This window comes from Erythrolamprus reginae, chromosome 5, assembly GCF_031021105.1.
Source record: "Erythrolamprus reginae isolate rEryReg1 chromosome 5, rEryReg1.hap1, whole genome shotgun sequence".
Classification (NCBI taxonomy): domain Eukaryota; kingdom Metazoa; phylum Chordata; class Lepidosauria; order Squamata; family Dipsadidae; genus Erythrolamprus; species Erythrolamprus reginae.
The window spans coordinates 115,391,582-115,411,189 of NC_091954.1; the positions used below are offsets into that span (position 1 = coordinate 115,391,582).

A 19,608-nucleotide genomic window follows, 5' to 3' on the forward strand; every position below is an offset into this window, starting at 1 on the left:
CCTCTTTATTTCGTTCTGTCTCCCTTTCTCATTCTTTTTCTCCTTCCCTCTCTCCCCCCTTTCTCTCTTTCTTTGTTCCACATTCTCTCTCCCTTTCTCTCTCTCTCTCCTTCTCTTCTCCATCCCCCCATTTCTGCCTATCTCCCCCTTCCTTCTGTTCCCCTTTTCTGCATTTGCTGCTTTCGACTATAATGAATAAAATGCTCCTTTCCCCCATTTTCTCCCCTCTCTTTTGATTGCTTTGGCTCCCTAGAAAAAATGGAGGCGGGATGTGAGCGCATGAATGTGTGGGGGAGTCAGGCTGTTAAAATGTCAGCTGAATGGGGGGGGAGGCAGCCCCCAACGTGGCAAACCAGATCAAACCCTCCCCTTCTTTCTTCACCAAAAAAAAATTGCATTGCAACTTATTTTCTCATCTCCTGAAAAAAGAGGTGCCTCTTCAAACTATAACCTTCCCCCAGCAGATTCGAGGAAACCGAGCTGAAAATTTAGGATTTTTTTACAAAGGAGAAGGACCACCGTGCCAGGATGAGCAGCTGTGCCCTGTTAGCTGGGGGGGGGGGGAGGCGACCAAAAAAACCCAGGGAACAATTCTTATTTTTTCTGCACCCAAAATGGAGAAAGCGAAGCTGCCCTTTAGAAAATGCGGCCTTAACCTTGCAGTCATGTCACCCACATGGCATGGAGCCTCCTTCCAGCCCTGCATTAATAAATAGAACCTGATCTTGCTTTCAGTGGTTTGCAGAGGAAATGGCACCCGGTGCAGTCATTGGTACGAAATGCACACGGGCAGCAGGGTTTTTTTTCTAACTGGCTCATGGGGAAAAAAAAGTGTGCCGAGAGGTTTTCTACACCTGTTGAACTTCCAAATGCCCCCTTCCGCAGGCATTTGTGGCCATTCGTTAACATAGAAACATAGAAGACTGGCGGCAGAAAAGACCTCATGGTCCATCTAGTCTGCCCTTATACTATTTCCTGTATTTTATCTTAGGATGAATCTATGTTTATCCCAGGCATGTTTACATTGTTACTGTGGATTTACCAACCATGTCTGCTGGAAGTTTGTTCCAAGCTTCTACTGCTCTTTCAGTAAAATAATATTTTCTCACGTTGCTTCTGATCTTTCCCCCAACTAACTTCAGATTGTGTCCCCTTGTCCTTATGTTCACTTTCCTATTAAAAACACTTCCCTCCTGAACCTTATTTAACTCTTTAACATATTTCAATGTTTCGATCATGTCCCCCCTTTTCCTTCTGTCCTCCAGACTATACAGATGGAGTTCATGAAGTCTTTCCTGATACGTTTTATGCTTAAGACCTTCCACCATTCTTGTAGCCCGTCTTTGGACCTGTTCAATTTTGTCAATATCTTTTTGTAGGTGAGGTCTCCAGAACTGAACACAGTATTATTCCAAATGTGGTCTCACCAGTGATCTATACAGCGCGATCACAATCTCCCTCTTCCTGCTTGTTATACCTCTAGCTATGCAGCCAAGCATCCTACTTGCTTTTCCTTAACATTGGGGTGCCTGGCACAAACTGGCTTTTCCTTTTATTTTTTGGACCATCCCAAATGCAATTCTTCTAGGTCAAGGGTCTCCAACTTTGGCACTTTTTAAACCTTGGGCTTCAAACCTGGACTGAGGAATTCTGGGAGTTGAAGTCCGCAACTCTTAAAAGTTGTTGAGGTTGGAGACCCCCTGCTCTGCGTATTAGACTTGGCCTTTGCTAAATGTGAAATATTTTTTTCCTCCGTCAGCCCTTCTGCTGGGGATTAATTCTGCTAAGGTTTTCTTTTTTCCACCGTCTGGCGTGTGACCCACATTTTATCTCTGCAGAATTAGCGGGATCCGATCCCCCTGCGAGAGAAAAGCTAGGCTCGCCCCAAACCAAGAAACCAGAAGGTAGCATCTCTGACTTTTATTGTTTTTAATTATGAAAACCGACTTGCTGAGTGTTTTCTTTATGGCGTTCCCAACAATGCTGAAACGTTGAAACGTAAAATAGTGCAGAAATGTGGGTTGGACTCTGGAGTGCCATTTTTGGAGAGCTTCTGGAAAATTGCACGCCTTATTTTGGGGGGATTGGGGTTGAGTGGCTCTTGGGAAGGGATCCCCAGTGTATCTGAGGGAGGCCAAAGCTTTTAGCAATGATTTTTGTAGCTTGTTCCAGCCTTGTGAGCCTCAACACCCTGTTTTCTGCGATCACATTCACAACTGGATTTAGAAGAGACTCCCTCCAGATTGCCATTTTAACAGAATAACAAGAGTTGGAAAGGACCTAAGAGGTCTTCTAGTCCAACCCCACGTTCAAGCAGAAAACCCTTTCAGACAAATGGTTGCTCAACCTTTTCTTAGCAGTGAACTTAATGATAGGAAAATGTGACTCAGTTTTAAATCAAGAGACAGATAGCATCTTTTCCGGATAGCTTTAGTAAAATGCATGTTGTTTTTGAGTAGGAAAAATCCTTCTTCATGCCTTTGATGGAGTAAACTTCATCTGTTGATTATTATCTAATTTGTTTATTTATTTTGGCACAGAGTAAAACAGTTCTCTTTATTTCTGTTTATCTTTAATCTTCAATTCCTGTTTATTTCCTCTTACCTCCCACCCCCAATGCTGACTGGCTGATGTTTGTTTAAGGAAATGTCCACCTATTCATAGTTGTCAAATTAAACCACCGATTGTATTGTGAGTCACCTCAAGAGACAGGGAGGTTTGTGAAAATTCACCAACTTTTAATCTCTCCGCTTTTGGCCTGTTTTGCAAAAGCAGAGCAGGCAGTCAGTGTTTACAGGACAATACTGGAAAACAGGCCATTTCCTAGAACCAAAACAAGGATACGGTGTGAATGCCGCCATTTGATGGCTGGAGCGTTGGAAGACATTCTGAAATGGTTGCATTTTCCTAAGCAGGGTTTGCTGTAAAACCCCCATCTTAAGACTGCAAAACAAAACCCCATATTCTTTCCGAACACAAAGAACTGCATTAAAAAAAATATCAATATTTTGTATTTCAAAGGAGAAGAGGAGGACCGGGATTGAAACTTCCTTTAGGAAAAAACCCCAGTTGCCCAAATTAAGAATTGCTCAAGAAAACCGTGATGCAGTCTGGTCTTGTCAAAAACACAAGGCTGTGCCGGAAGAAGAGAGGAGAAACTTCCAGAAGGCATGAAAAAGGAATTTAAAATTTACTGAAAGAGTCGTAGATGCTTGGAACAAACTTCCAGCAGACGTGGTCGGTAAATCCACAGTAACTGAATTTAAACATGCCTGGGATAAACATATATCTATCCTAAGATAAAATACAGGAAATAGTATAAGGGCAGACTAGATGGACCAGGAGGTCTATCTCTGCTGTCAATCTTCTATGTTTCTATGTTTCTAAAAGCAACTTAAGACAAACCAGGTCTTTTAGATTGCCTCCGGGGAAACAGTTTTAATCATAGAGAGATTAAAAGAGATGTTTCCAATGCCTTTTCAAATCAGAATCCTGATCAAAAAAGCTTTGCGAAGGGATGGAAAACGGGAGGGAAGGAATGGTATTTTCTTGCAGCCAGGAAAAACCAAAACATTGAGAGTTTCTGCCCCCCCTCTCTGTGGATTTTCAAACTATTTCAGGGGTCTTTCTGGTGGGGGGGAGTGGAAGATGGACTTGGTGGTTGTGTCCCTCGTTGGGTTAAAGGACTGGCGCTGCAAGGCATGGGGAGATCTGGGGGAGCAATGTGGGACTCAAAAAGCCAAGGGAGGGAATCCTCCCCTCCTCTCCGTGCTGCACAACGGAGACAAAAGAAGCCAAGATGGATGGTGTAATGGAAAAATACACAGCCGCCTGGGGCCTCCAGGGAAGGCTGCTAGGTGGAGCCTCGCGCCCTCGGAGGTTTAGATGGGGAATCCGGCTTAAGAAATGGGGGCTGCCCCCTTATTGTTCCCATAGTGAGTTTGGAAGGAGAAGGCAGGAAGGATTGAGGGGGGGGGGGGAGGAATCCAGAGCCTGGATCCTAAAGGCATCCATGGAGGGAAAGAAGGCTCCTGGTAGAAGAACTGTAGGACTTTGCTTTTCTCGAGACGTTGAAATGATGTTCAACATTGAGGAAAGCAAAGTCTCACACCTAGACCAGTGTTTCCCAACCTTGAAGATACTTGGACTTCAACTCCCAGAATTTGAAGTGCAACTCTGCTACTGCACCTGGGCAGGTGGCAAAACCACCCGCGGACATGCAGCTGTGCCCACAGCCCAGGTGCAGTAGCAGAATTGCACTGGACTCCCCTAGAATTCAGTGCCACGGGGGCGAGCACACGTCACCGCTCCACCTTAGCAGCCCACCTCTGCTTAAGCTGCATCAACAGGGACTAAAACTAAGACGGTACTAGAAGTCATCATCTCCTGGTGATTGGCCTAAAGTCACCCAGAGGGCTTTCATGCATAAGGCGGGACTAGAACTCCCTGACTCCTGGTGAATGGCCCAAAGTCACCCAGCAGCTGTCATTCATAAGGCGGGACTAGAACCCCCAATCTCTTGGTGACTGGCCCAGTGTAACCTAGCTGGCTCCCATGCCTAAGGTGGGACTAGAACTAAGGCGGTACTAGAACTCCCTGACTCCTGGTGAATGGCCCAAAGTCACCCAGCAGCTGTCATTCATAAGGCGGGACTAGAACCCCCAATCTCTTGGTGACTGGCCCAGTGTAACCTAGCTGGCTCCCATGCCTAAGGTGGGACTAGAACTAAGGCGGTACTAGAACTCCCTGACTCCTGGTGATTGGCCCAAAGTCACCCAGCAGCTGTCATGCATGAGGCAGGACTAGAATTCCCTGACTCCTTCTGATTGGCCCAAAGTCACTCAGCAGCTGTCCTGCATAAGGCAGGACTAGAACTCACCATCTCCTAGTTGTGGACCCAAAGTCACCCATCTGGTTTCCATCCTTAAGGTGGTACTAGAACTCCCTGGCTCCTGGGGATTGACTCCTGGTGATTAGCCCTATGCTGGCTGGGGAATTCTGGGAGTTGAAGTCCACTTGTTTTAAAGGGGCCATTGTTGGATTCCATGTGCAGTTGGTGATTTGGGGTTTCACGTCTTGCAAAGGAGTGAAAACCTCCAGCAAACAATCCAGGGTTCTTTTTTTCTTTCTTTCTTTCTTTCTTTCTTTCTTTCTTTCTTTCTTTCTTTCTTTCTTTCTTTCTTCCTTCCTTCCTTTCTTCCTTCCTCTCCTTCCTTCCTTCCTCTCCTTCCTTTCCTTGCTCTTTCTTTCTTTTTCTTTCTTTCCTTCCTTCTTTCCTTCTTTCCTTCCTTTCTTCATTTGCTCTTTCTTTTTCTTTCTTTTTTTCTCTCTTTCTTTCTTTCGTTCTTTCTTTCCTGCTTTCCTTTCTTGCAATGTTAGGGAATATCCATGGCTTGAAAATGAAACTCTATTTTTATTTTTTAAAAGAGCTCGCAAAAGAAGCGAATGGCATGCACATGGCTGGTGCCCGCGTAGTTGTAAATGCGCCCCGCCTGACTTCCCTTCTTTAGGAGTCACGCTTGCATATCAAACCAGGTTGACCCAATAAATGTTGGCATTTGACCTACTTTTTTCCTTTTCAGTGATTTTCCCCTCCGTTGGAGCAGCCGGGGAAAGCACAAATGAGGCTAACAAAAGTGTAATAAAATATATATTTTTTGCATTATTTGTGCAGTAAAAGAATCTTGGAAAATTGTCCCACTGGCAGAAAAGAGATCGGACTAACACAAAATCAATCCCAACCCCCCTGGAAAATTCTTTTCTATCAACAACCAGGCTAACTGATATTTCCTGGTGGTCTCCTGTCCAAAACATACCAGGCTAGAGTTAAAAGATCGGATCTTACACTGATGCTCAACTCTGGGGTTATTTCACAATGCTGCCCGGGGAATAATAATAATAATAATAATAATTATTATTATTATTATTATTATTATTTAGATTTGTATGCTGCCCTTCTCCAAAGACTCGGGGCAGCTCACAGAGTAAATACAACGTAAGCATGTAGCACAAATCTAATAATTTAAAATACAACTAAAAACCCTAATGTAATACTCAATCATAATAATAACAACAACAATAACAACAACACTCAAACACACTAAAAAAGGAGACGGAATGACTCCCTCCCTCCTAGCACGGATAATGTTATCTAGCTGGGCAATGCAACATCTGAAACAAAACATCCAAGTTCAGATAGCATCGAGGAATCCATAGTCCCTGTCCTCCTCCTCCTCCTCCTCCTCTCTGCACACACCCCTACCTCCTACCACTGATGTTACCCAGTTGGGCAATGAAACGTCTGAAAGAAAACAGCCAAGCTCACAGTGCAAAAGACTCCACAGTCTTCCTCTTCCTCCATACACCTCTTCCTCCTAGCATTGATGATGTTACCCAGTTGGACAATGAAACGTCTGCAAGGGAACAGCCAAGCTCACAAAGGGGAGATTTTCATGAGGGAACAGACTCAGCAACAAAAGCATTCTTTTGAGAGGTTCAAGGCCATCCTGTGCCCATCCACCTGGGCGGAAGCGGAAGGAGGACTGGCCACGCTGGCACAATCTGAGTGGGCAACATGACAGGTTTTGAGGGGGGGGGCAAGGGACGTGAAATTTCAACTAGGTGGGAAACTCAGGTTCAGGATTCCCAGTGTAGGTGCCAGGCTGAAATCTCTAACTCTCCTCCTCCTCCTCCTCCCGCTCCCCCTCCTTCTTCTTTCTCCTCTTCCTCCTACTCCTTCTCCTATTTCACACTACACACCCTTCCAGCACTGATGATGTTACCCAGCTGAGTAAGGAAACATCTGCAAGAAACCAAGTAAGCTCAGAGAGTTGACTTGAGTTTAGTTTTATTGGATTTATATGCTGCTCCTCTCTGAGGGCTCGGGGCGTCTTACGATGTATGAAAAAGACAATATACATTGAGATCCAATTAATTAAATTAAAAATTACATCTAAAAAGTAAAGAACCAATTAAAATACACATACAGTATATCCATCCAATCAACAAACCCATCATACATTCATCGGAGCACCAAGGACCCCACAGTTTTCCTCCTCCTCCTCTTCCTCGCCTTCTCCTCCTGCCCCTCCTCTCTGCAAACCTCACGCCCTTTTAGCACATGGTGTTACCTAGTTGGGCAATGAAACGTCTGGAAGGAAACAGCCAAGCCCAGAGAGTACCAAAGGCTCCACAGTCCTCTTCCTCCTCCTCCACACAAAACAAACCTCCCACTTCCAGCACTGATGGTGTTACCCAGCTGGGTAATGAGACATCTGCAAGCAACCAAGCAAGCTCAGAGACCCCCAAGGATGCCTCATTTCAACCCTGAACTCCAAATATTCTTCCTTTATTGGAAAAACCAGGCGCTAGCGTCGCCTTTCCCCCCAGGCTGGCAGCCTCCCGCAACAGCCACGGCTTCCGGGGAGAGGATGATGGGCATCCTCTGGCAGCCCTGTCCTCCCCCCTGCATCCTCCGCCTCGGGGCTCCCCTCCCTCCCGGCGGAGAAAGAGGGCCGGTCCTTGCCGGGAGTCTCCGCCCGTCGCCGTGGCTGCTTCGGCCGGACCTTTTATGGCAATCCTCTGGCCGGAGGGCGGGGGACGCTGGCCGGGACTCAGAGCTGGGCTGGGCCGGGCTCTGGATGGGGAACGCCAACTGGGCGCCCGCGGAAGAGCGTGCAAGCCTTCCCGGCCGAGGGCCCGATTACATGCCCTTCCCGGGACCCCCTCATGTATCAACCCCCCTCCCCCGAGTCTCGCAGGCTTGGAAAGCGAGCAATCCCACCGGCCGAGCTCTGTTTTTTTCCCCCCAAGCAAGCTCTCCGGGAAATCGTGGGAACGCAAACCGGGAGAGTTGGCCGCTGCGTTTTTGCAGGCGCTCCTGGAAGATGCCGAGGTGAGGATGGGCACAGGGGTCCGACCCCCAACCTCGTATAGGGTATTGCCCGGGAACGCCTGGGTTCCTGTTAGCTGTAGGGGAGCGTTTGGATGGGGCACCACCAGGAAACTCCGTCTGTAAGATTTATTATTTATTATTAGAAACACTTGGGCAAAAGGTATCTTCAATCTCAGTATTGTGTTGGCAGTTCTGTGTTAGCAAAAACTTCAGAAGAGAAGGATTTGGGGAAGTGATTTCTGACAGTCTCAAAATGAGTGAACAGTGCAGTCAGGCTGTAGGGAAAGCAAGTAGGATGCTTGGCTGCATAGCTAGAGGTCTAACAAGCAGGAAGAGGGAGATTGTGATCCCGCTGTATAGAGCGCAGGTGAGACCACATTTGGAATACTGTGTTCAGTTCTGGAGACCTCACCTACAAAAAGAGATGGATCAAATTGAACGGGTCCAAAGATGGGCTACAAAATGGTGGAAAATCTTAAGCATAAAACTTATCAGGAAAGACTTCATGAACTCCATCTGTATAGTCTGGAGGACAGAAGGGAGGGGGGGGGACACGATCGAAACATTGAAATACTGTATGTTAAAGGGTTCAATTCAGGAGGGAAGTGTTTTTAATAGGAAAGTGAACACAAGAACAAGGGGGCACAATCTGAGGTTAGTTAGGGGAAAGATCAGAAGCAACATGAGGAAATATTATTTCACTGAAAGAGTAGTAGAGGCTTGGAACAAACTTCCAGCAGACGTGGTTGGTTAATCCACAGTCACTGAATTTAAACATTCCTGGGATAAACATCCATCCATCCTAAGATAAAATACAGGAAATAGTATAAGGGCAGACTTGATGAACCACGAGGTCTTTTTCTGCTGTCAATCTTCTATGTTTCTATCAGAGCTGAGGAGGCTCCATGGATGAGAAGGGAAAGGACTTCAGAGAAAAACCAGAAAATGCAGTTGCCTCAAGAACAAGGCACTTTTGAGAGGTTGCCCCCAGGTCATCACCCATTGGCTGCAGGATCAGTTCCTGTCATTTTCCAGGGGGATTTTATTTTTATTTTTTATTTTTTGCATTTTCTGGGATTATTATTTGCATTGCCCATCACTTCTTTTTTTTTGCATTTCCCAGGACAATTTTTTTTTTGCATATCTTTGCATCTTTTCCCTCCCATTTTTGCCACGGTGAAGGGCCTTCTCTTTGGTGGCTCCAACCCTTTGGAACCCACTGCTTCCTGGCCCCTTGGAGATGGGTGGACTTCAACTCCCAGAATTCCCCAGTCAGCATGGTACGGCTGGGGAATTCTGGGAATGGAAGTCCACCAACCTCCAAGTTATGTATAAACCTTGTTCATGGGAACTTCTGAACCCAGGACAGCTGGTTAGTTGAGGATCCAAGTGGAATTAAGGAGGCTGTGCGAATGGAGGCTGGGAATGCCGTGCCAGGAGATAGCAAAGCGGGCCTTGGATTCTCCCCATTCTTATCCTTCAGTGAAACGGAAAGAAGCAGGTCGCTTCTTGTTCAAGAGGAGTGGGTGGTGGCTATTTTGCAAGCCAAGATTCCTCTCTGTGGGATACGCAGCCAACTAGCTACGAGAATTCCTTTCTGGGTGCACCAGGCAACGTTCGTTCCATGTCTCAGGCCCAGCGTGCCTGGCTGCGGAAGGGAAGGGAGAGGCCTGGCCTTGCTGGGATCCTTAACAGAATATAACGGAGCGGAAAAAGGGACCTTGGAGGTCTTCTAGTCCAACCCTCTGCCTCAAGCAGGAGATTCTATACCCACGAGGGCAAACCTACGGCAGGCGCGCCGAAGGGGCCATGCAGAGCCCCCTCTAGGGGAAGGCGTGCCCATCATCAGCTGCTTGTCTGGGCTCCTGCACTATGCTTACTTGACAAATAAATGAAATAAAATAAATAATATAAATAGTATAAGTAAAATAAGTAAAACAAGTAAAATAAGTAAAACAAGTAAAACAAGTAAAACAAGTAAAATAAGTAAAATAAGTAAAATAAGTAAAATAAATAAAATAAATAAAATAAATAAAATAAATAGTCCCTTGTTGAAGGATTGGCTACAACTCTCCCATCCTCCTTTTCCTATTTTTCCTTTCCTTCCTTCCTTCCTTCCTTCTTTCCTTCCTTCCTTCTCTTTTCTTTCTATTCTTACCTTCCTCTTCCTTTCTTTTTTTCTTTCTTTCTTCCTACCCTTTCGATTCCTCCTTCCCTTTTCCTCCCTTTTCTTTCTTTCTTTCCATTCCTCCATTCCCTTCCTTTCTTTCCTCCTTTCCTTCCTCCTTCCTTTTTTCTTTCTTTCTTTCCTTCCTTCCCTTTCCTTCCTTTCTGTTCCTCCATTCCCTTCTTTTTTCCTTCCTTCTTTCCTTCCTCCTTCCTTTTTTCTTTTCTTTCCATTCTTTCTTCCTTCCCTCCGCCTCCTTCCTTCCCTTTTCTTTCTAGTCTTACCTTACTCTTCCCTTCTTTTTTCCTTTCTTTCTTCCTTCCCTTTTCCTCCCTTCCTTTCCCCCCTTTTCTTTCTTTCCATTCCTCCATTCCCTTCTTTTCTCCCTTCTTTCCTTCCTCCTTCCTTTTTTCTTTCTTTTCTTTCCATTCTTTCTTCCTTCGCTCCTTCCCTCTGCTTGCTTGCTTGCTTGCTTGCTTGCTTGCTTGCTTGCTTCCTTCCTTCCTTCCTCCCTTCCTTCCACCTTTATTTATTTCCCAATGTTGTTCTCTCCCCTTAGAAAAAATAAAAACCACTGCAGAAAATTACACTTACTTCTGAGAAATTCTTTGGAGAAGCACAGATGACCTTACAGTATCGCACACTTGAACAATCCCAGTGCGATTATAGGGCCTCCTGGAACTGGAAAAGCCCCCTTGTTCTACCAACCCAACCCTCCCCATTAATCTCCTACCATCTGGTCTCTTTCCAGATGGCCTGGACTACATCTCCCAGAATTCCAAGCGTCCTGAATAATTATTGCTTTGTATCTTTTGTATTGTATTATTATTGTGTAAGCCACCCTGAGTCCTTCGGGATAGATAGAGAGAGAGATGGATTTATTTATTTATTCAATTTTTATGCCGCCCTTCTCATTAGACTCAGGGCGGCTTACAACATGTTAGCAATAGCACTTTTTAATAACAGAGCCAGCCTTTGCCCCCACAATCCGGGTCCTCATTTGACCCACTTCGGAAGGAGGGAAGGCTGAGTCAACCTTGAGCCGGTGATGAGATTTGAACTGCTGATCTACAGATCTACAGTCAGCTTCAGTGGCCTGCAGTACAGCACTCTACCTGCTGCGCCACCCCGGCTCAATGGATGGATGGATGGATGGATGGATGGAGGGAGGGAGGGAGGGAGGGAGGGAGAGAGAGAGAGAGAGAGAGAGAGAGAGATAGATAGATAGATAGATAGATAGATAGATAGATAGATAGATAGATAGATAGATGTCATCTAAAACATATTCAGGGCAGAATTCTGGGGAGCAGCTGTTTCTCCTTCCACCCTCCCTCAAATTTGGGGGGGGGGTCTTCAGTGTTGAGGCAGCATGACCAATCTTCACATGTTCAGAGACATTTCTTTTTGCAATTGCTCCTGAAGAACACTCCCACCCCTCAAATTATGCAATTATGGAGCCACACCAAGGAGAACAAACGGCTTTAGACCTAATCCTATGTAGCTTCTGCTCCAGTAATAGTAATAGTAATAGTAATCATAATTTATTAGATCTGTATGCCGTCCCTCTCCGAGAACTCGGGGCGGCTCATCACACACTACTAACCAGAGCATACAAAACTTTTGCCAGACCAATCCTTGAATACAGCTCATCTGTCTGGAACCCACACCGCATTTTGAACACAAAATCTCTAGAAAATGCCCAGAGATACTTGACGAGAAGAGCTCTCCACCCCTCTACTCGCAACAAAATCCCCTACACAGCTAGACTTAACAATCCTAGGTTTAGAATGCTTAGAACTATCTCGCCTTAACCACGACCTAAGCACAGGCCATAAAATCATCTGCCACAATGTCCTTCCTGTCAATGACTACTTCAGCTTCAACCACAACAACACACGAGCACACAACAGATACAAACTCAAAGTAGATCGCTGCAGACTCGACTGCAGCAAATAAGACTTGAGTAACCGAGTAGCTGATGCCTGGAATTCACTACCAAACTCTGTAGTATCATCACCAAATCACCAAAATTTTACCCTTAGACTGTCCACGGTTGACCTCTCCTGATTCCTAAGAGGTCAGTAAGGGGCGTGCATAAGTGCACCAGCATGCCTTCCGTCCCCTGTCCTCATGTTTCTCTCTTACGAGTATCATGTATATCAGTGTTTCCCAACCTTGGCATCTTGAAGATATCTGGACTTCAACTCCCAGAATTCCCCAGCCAGCATTCTGGGAGTTGAAGTCCAGATATCTTCAAGTTGCCAAGGTTGGGAAACAGTGATGTATATAAACATTGTCACAAGTTTTTGCTGAATTTGAAAATTAAGGGATTGTTATATCTTTGTATACCACCAATACGTACTTGACAAACAAACAAACAAATAAAATAAAGTGGGGGGAGATTCTGCAGAGCTCCCCCAAAACGGGGTCTTTTGTGCAACCTGGGAGAGGACCCAGGCGGGAACAAAGGCTGCCTCTCTGGGGCCTTTGATGGCCCAGATGGTGACATTTTACTGCCTCTGTTTCTACAAGGCTTCAAAGGACACAGATGCCCTATAAAACCAACGGGAAGGAGGGGGAGGCCCTGCCATTTGCGGAAGGCCTGGGGGGGGGTTGTTGGCCATTGGCCCAGCCCCCCTATAAATCCATCTGTACCCCTAATGGCTCCCTCCCCAGAGAAGGCGGCTGCTATTCAGCCTTTCTTTGCATTGGGGAGGGGGGAGGGAGTCTGGAGTCTTTTGTGTCACTCACTCACTCACACACACACACAAAGCACCAAGGGAGATTTCCAAGCAGGCTGCTGAGATAATGCCTTTCCTGCTTCATAGCTGATACCCCGGCAAGGGAGGTTCAGGACAGAATTAAATATTTGGAGAAAGGTAATATAAGAGTGGGAAAGGGACCTTGGAGGTCTTCTAGTCCTACCCTCTGCTTCAGCGGGAGACCCTTAACCATTTCTGACAAATGGTTGTGCGAGCTCTTCTTCAAAACCTCCAGTGTTGGAGCAGCCCTAACATCTGGAGGGAAGCTGTTCCACGGATATTGTTTTGTTCTGTATTGTATTGCATTGCATTGCATTGTTCTGTATTGTATTGTATTTTTCTGTATTGTATTGCATTGCATTGCATTGCATTGTTCTGTATTGCATTGCAATTTAATTTAATTTAATTTAATTTAATTTAATTTAATTTAATTTAATTTAATTTAATTTAATTTAATTTAATTTAATTTAATTTAATTTAATTTAATTTAATTTAATTTAATTTAATTTAATTTAATTTAATTTAATTTAATTTAATTTAATTTAATTTAATTTAATTTTAATTTAATTTTAATTTTTTTTAATTTTATTTTATTTTTTTATTTTTATTTTAAATTTAATTTATTTATTTATTTATTTATTTATTTATTATTTGGATTTGTATGCCGCCCCTCTCCGAAAACTCGGGGCGGCTCACAACAAGTGAAAAAGACAATCCAATACATAATCCAATTAATTAAAATATTATAAATTTAAGAAAAACCCCTATACTAACATACACACACACAAGCATACCATATATAAATTCAACGTGCCCAGGGGAAGATGTTTAGTTTCCCCATGGCTGACGGCAAAGGTGGGTTTTGAGGAGTTTACGGAAGGCAGGAAGAGTAGGGGCAGTTCTGATCTCCGGGGGGAGTTGGTTCCAGAGAGTCGGTGCCGCCACAGAGAAGGCTCTCCCCCTGTGGCCCGCCAACCGACATTGTTTAGTTGACGGGACCCGGAGGAGGCCCACTCTGTGGGACCTAATCGGTCGCTGGGATTCGTGCGACAGAAGGCGGTCTCGGAGATTTAATTTAAATTTAATTTAATTTAATTTAATTTAATTTAATTTAATTTAATTTAATTTAATTTAATTTAATTTAATTTAATTTAATTTAATTTAATTTAATTTAATTTAATTTAATTTAATTTAATTTAATTTAATTTAATTTAATTTAATTTAATTTAATTTAATTTAATTTAATTTAATTTAATTTAATTTAATTTAATTTAATTTAATTTAATTTAATTTAATTTAATTTAATTTAATTTAATTTAATTTAATTTAATTTTAATTTTAATTTTAATTTTAATTTTAATTTTAATTTTAATTTTAATTTTAATTTTAATTTTAATTTTAATTTTATTTTTATTTTATTTTTAAATTTAATTTAATTTAATTTAATTTAATTTCTATGCTGTCCAATCCCATGGGTATTGTATTGTATTATTTTATATTTTTTTATTTTATTTTATATTTTACTTGACTTCTATGCCGCCCAATCCCATGGCGCTCAGGCTGGCTTACCACATTGTAAAATACAATACATAGTAGAAAAGTCAAACATTAAAATACTAAAACTAAAAATAAAACCCATTATAAAACTCTATATAACAGTGATGGAGAACCTTTTTTCTTTTGGGTGTCGCGCTATTGCTCATGTGCAAGTGCCCACACTCATAATTCAATGCATGGGGAGGGTGAAAACACCTTCTCCCACCCCTGCAGGCCCTCTGGAGGCCAGAAATGGCCTGCTTCCCTACTTCTGGTGGGCCAGTAGGCTCGTATTTCACCCTTTCCAGGCTCCAAATTTTCCCTAGAGTTGGGGAAGGGTAAAAACGCCCTCCCCCACCCCCTGGAGGCTCTCTGGAAGCCAAAAACACCCTCCCAGAGCCTCTGTGTGAGCCCAAAATCAGCTGGCCGGCACACACATGCACGTTGGAGCTGAGCTAGGGCAACGGCTCCCATGCCAGCAGATATGGCTCCGTGTGCCACCAGTGGCACCTGTGCCATAGGTTCGCCATTACTGCTATATAATGTCCAATCACATGAACCCTCCATACCAATCACTCACAATTTGGCTGTGACGAGATGTTAACATTCATGGTCCCCAGGCTTGCCAGAAAAGCCAGGTCTTCATAACCTTTTAGAAGGCCGGTAGGGTGGGAGCACTCCAGACCTCAGGGGGGTAGTTGATTCCATAGAGCCAGGGCAGCCACAGAGAAGGCCCTCCCCTGCAGTCTCACCACCTGCATTGCTTAGTCAAGGGGAACTGGAGAAGACCAACCCTGTGCAATCTTTTAGGTCTCTGGGAAGTATGTGTCCAGTAAATAAACAATTAATAATAAATAAATTGTTCTCATTGTTAGGAATTTTCACCTTAGTTCTAGCTTGCTTCTCTCCCTGGTCACTTTCCATCCATTGTTTCTTGTCTGGCCTTCTGGTGCTTTGGAGAATAGCTTGACTCTTTTTTCTTTGTGGCAACACCTGAGATACTGGAACATTGCTATCCTGTCTTCCCTGGTCCTTCTTTTCATTAAATTAGCCATGCCCAGTTCCTGCAACCGTTCTTCATGTGTTTTAGCTTCCAGTTGCTTTTCTCTGCACTCTTTCTAAAGTCTCAACATCTTTTTCATATCATAGCGACCAAAACTGGATGCTGTATTCCAAGTGTGGTCTTACCAAGGCACTATAAAACATTTTTAAATGAAATTAAATTATAAATCGTTACTAAATGAGGGGGGGAAACCCCCACTGCGAAAGGAAGTTGATCCTTGGGTTGTTTATTATATCCTCCAAACAACCCAGACAGGTAGCCCAGGGCAGAATTAGGATCCGAACTCCTGACCAAGCCTTTTCTTCTTTCAAGTCATGCTAGAGACACATCCGCAGCACACGGTGGGTTTCTTTCCATTATCTGTTTTTTGGTGGAGGAGAATAAAGCGCAGCAACGAGGCCTGAAATGTGGAGGAAGAAAAAGGTGGGGTTTGTGTTAAAAATGGGGGAAATGAAGTAAAGGTGACTTATTGAAGTAAAATTGTGACTCATGACCACAATTGAGTCCAAAATTTCTGTTGCAAAATGGGACAATGATTTTAAGTGAGTTTTATCCCATTTTCCGAATGTTCTTGCCACGGTGGTTAAGTGAATCACTGCAGTCTTTAAGATGGTAACATGGTTATTAAGTGAATCCAGCTTCCCCTTTGACTACTTGTCAAAAGGTCACAGAAGCTAATCACGGGACCTCATAAATATGAGTCTACGGAGAGGGGCGGCATACAAATCTAATAAATAAATAAATAAATAAATAAAATGAGTCAGTTGCCAAGCATCTGGATTTTCATCACGTGACCATGCGGCTGCTGCAACCATCGTAGGCGTGGAAAATGGCAATAAGTCACTTTTTTTCCACTACCATTGTAACTCTGAACAACGGTCACTAAACGAATGGAGGACTGTAGGAGTTTTCCAATTCTTGCATTCTATGTTCCAGGCAGTGCCATGCAAAGTTGGCTCCGTGCTGCCATCTGGTGGGCATATCATGCTAACGAAATATCCTATTGCCCTATTTATATTTTTGTGGGGAGGGCTCTGGATTATCAGTGCATTTCATGTTCCCTGCGGTTTGTTGCTGGGGAAACTGATGATCTCTCACATTCGAGATGCAGCAATCATCTTGGGCCCCTGGTGGGAATCTTTCTGCCATGCTAACAGCTGCATTTGCACAATGGGCACTGAATTATTTAAGCTTTCCACAAGCACACCTTCCCAGGAAGGGCCGAGCCCGGCAGTGAGTTGGGCTGGAAGCCCTCCGTTTCCTATTCCAGCAGAAAGATATTTCCACAGCCCTGGCTGCTGCTGGTGGTTTTGTGTGCTGGCTGCATCCTGGAGCTTTGTTTGTGCGGCCTGGTTGCTGACATGCTGCAGTCTGGTGCCAGTCCAGACCCTGGAGGTTGGGGACACCTGCCCTGCCCTGTTCTATCCCATCCTGTTCTGACCCATTCTCTATTCCATTCAATTTCATTCATTATTAAAATTGTTTCCTCATTGCTTATTTCACCCTATGACAATCATTAAGTGTTTTTTACCACATGATTCTTGACAAATGTATCTTTTTCTTTTATGTACACCAGAGCATCTGCACCCAAGACAAATTCCTTGTGTATCCAGTCACACTTGGCCAATAAAGAATTCTATTCTATTCTATTTCCATCCCATCCCATTCATTCTCTATTCTAATTCCATTCTATTCTAATTCTGTTCTGTTCCGTTCCATTCTGTTTCGTTCCATTCCATTCCATTCCATTCTATTCTATTCTTCCATTCCATCCCATTCCAGTTTTATTCCATTCTATTCTCTGCAGTTGCTCTGCTTTGGTTGAAATATACACAGCTTGTTATACAACTTGGGGGGAAAAAATAGCCCTCTACTAAGTCAACTTTCAATGCCTGTAATTTGAATATTTTAAAAATAGTTAACTTTTTAAAACATCAACCTGTGTCATGATGACTCAGAATCTATTTTCCTGAGTCAAACACAAGATGGGGGTGTTTCAGCCTTGCTGGTTTTGTCTCACGAAACCCGAAAACTTCCAAGGACGCCTCCCTCCCTCTCTAGTCATATTACTATACAGCTGGTCCTTGACTTACAACGATTCACATAGTGGTTATTTGAACGGCCCTGAAAAAAGTGACTTTCCCCCCACACTTATTGTAGCATCCCCATGGTCAACTGATTTACGTTCAGATTAATTGAGTTGGAAGGGACCTTGCAGGTCATCTAGTCCAATCCCCTTACACAAACAGGAGACCCTACATCTGCCTATTCCTAGGAGTGAACTCACAACCTCCTGATTGTGAGGCATGAACTCCATCTCTAGGCCACAGCCTAGTCAGAGGATGGTGATTAACAAGAATATTGTTTTTTAGGAACAGGAGCGAAGGCAGCAAGGGACGGGATCCCTGGCGGACGGATCCCTCCTTGGTCTGGACATTTGAAATTGGAGGAGTGTACAAGCCTAATCTCGGTTCAAGAGAGCCGAGAAGGAAAACCAAGAAATATTTGTGGAATATTTGATGCTTTCTTGACAACTGGCTCACATTTATGACGGTTGCAGGGTCCCGAGATCCTGTGATGCCCTTTGGCGACCTTCTGACAAGCCAAGTCAATGGCAAAGCCGGTTTCACTTAACAACCATGTTACTAATTTAAAAACTGCTATGATTCATTTAACAAATGTGGCAAGAAGGATTGTAAAACTCACTTAACAAGTTTCTCAATTAGCAACATAAATTTAGGCTCAATTGTGGTCGTAAATTAAGGACTACCTGTAGTATATTAGAATATTAATCATAGCATATAAATCCTAATAATAATAACAACAAGAATAACAACAACAACAATAATATATATAATATACAGTATTAGAGCAAATTCTAAAAGGCACTGGCCCAAAGTTAGGGTAGATGCCTCAGTCAGACTACAATGATTGGGGAAATTTGGCTGACCACAAAAGTGATGTTTGATTTGAACCCTTCAAGCTGCAGGTTGACTTTGGGGCTGTGTTTGGTCAACACACTTAACCACATTGGGAAAAGACGTAAGGAGACATGTTCACACAACATGCTCGGCTTGACTTATTGCTGTTCGATGGTTGTGGTGGCTTAGTGTGCCGTTCAAACCCAGCCTGTTGAAATAATGAAAGGTTCTCCATCTCATGCAAGTCTTGGAAATGGATTAATGCAATTACTGGGTTGTGTGAAAGCAACCATCAGCTTCTGAGTTCAGTGCCAGTGTACTGTTTTCTGCTGCTCTTGTGGGGTTGTCATCCTACCGTTGCCACACTCCACCTAGCAACGGATGCCTTACAAAGAGCTGGAGAGAAGCAGCCTGTGTGTACAAAACAGCAGCTCCTTCCCCTGGAGACCAGGAGAGCCTTTCACAGGAGCAAAGGCTTCAAGTCATCTGGCAAGTGTCCAGACAGTTGCCAAGCTCACACCTTCCCTCTAAAACTCAGGAGATGGGTAGGCGCTGTGTGTGAATCAAGAGCACCATCTGCTGGCCTCTCTGGGAAATAACACCACCTGTTTCTCACGGGTTTTCTCTGCTCTACTTAGTAGGGCAACCATCATTGGGTCAGTTCACACAACATCTTTAAGAGGGGAAGGTCTAGTAGATGCCACATATGGTTGAATTTAATAAAACAGATTCAGGGCAGGGGTGGGTTCCTCCCGATTTGGACTGGTTCTCCCGAACCAGTAGTGACCTGCTGGTGACGTCATGATGACCTCACTAACCTAGTTCAATCAGTGCCGGTCTGTGGGCATTGCCATCTCTTTTTTTTAAAAAAACCCAATTCAGGGTATTGCAGAAAGTGGCCCAGAAGTTAAAAGCAAAACAAAATTCAAATGACAAATAAGAACAACATTATATTAAAAGAAAAACACTTTTTTAAAAGGCAAAGGCAACTTTTCCTAGCCTGGCTCACCGTGGCTGACTTTTTCAAGCTGTGGAGACATCCAAGAAATCCTCAACTTACAACCATTTGTTTAGTGAGTAAAGTTACAAGGGTACTGAAAAAAGTGACTTAATGACCCTTTTTGCACCATTATAACCATTGTAGCACCGCCACAACCACATGATCAAAATTTGGATGCTTGGCAACTAGCATGTATTTATTTACGATAGCTGCAGTGCCCTGGGGGGTGGTCACACTCACATGATCACATTTTGGGACCTCCTGA

At 43.8% G+C, this 19,608-nt stretch overlaps 1 long non-coding RNA gene across 1 annotated transcript in view; it reads left to right on the forward strand.

Annotated features, from left to right (window-relative positions):
- Positions 1-7,648: 7,648 nt before the first annotated feature.
- The window catches only part of LOC139168550 (uncharacterized), a 32,022-nt gene continuing 20,062 nt past the window's right edge, over positions 7,649-19,608 (forward strand). The window contains exon 1 of the long non-coding RNA XR_011559312.1: positions 7,649-7,894. This is a non-coding gene — a long non-coding RNA (uncharacterized lncRNA). The remainder of the gene's footprint in view (positions 7,895-19,608) is intronic.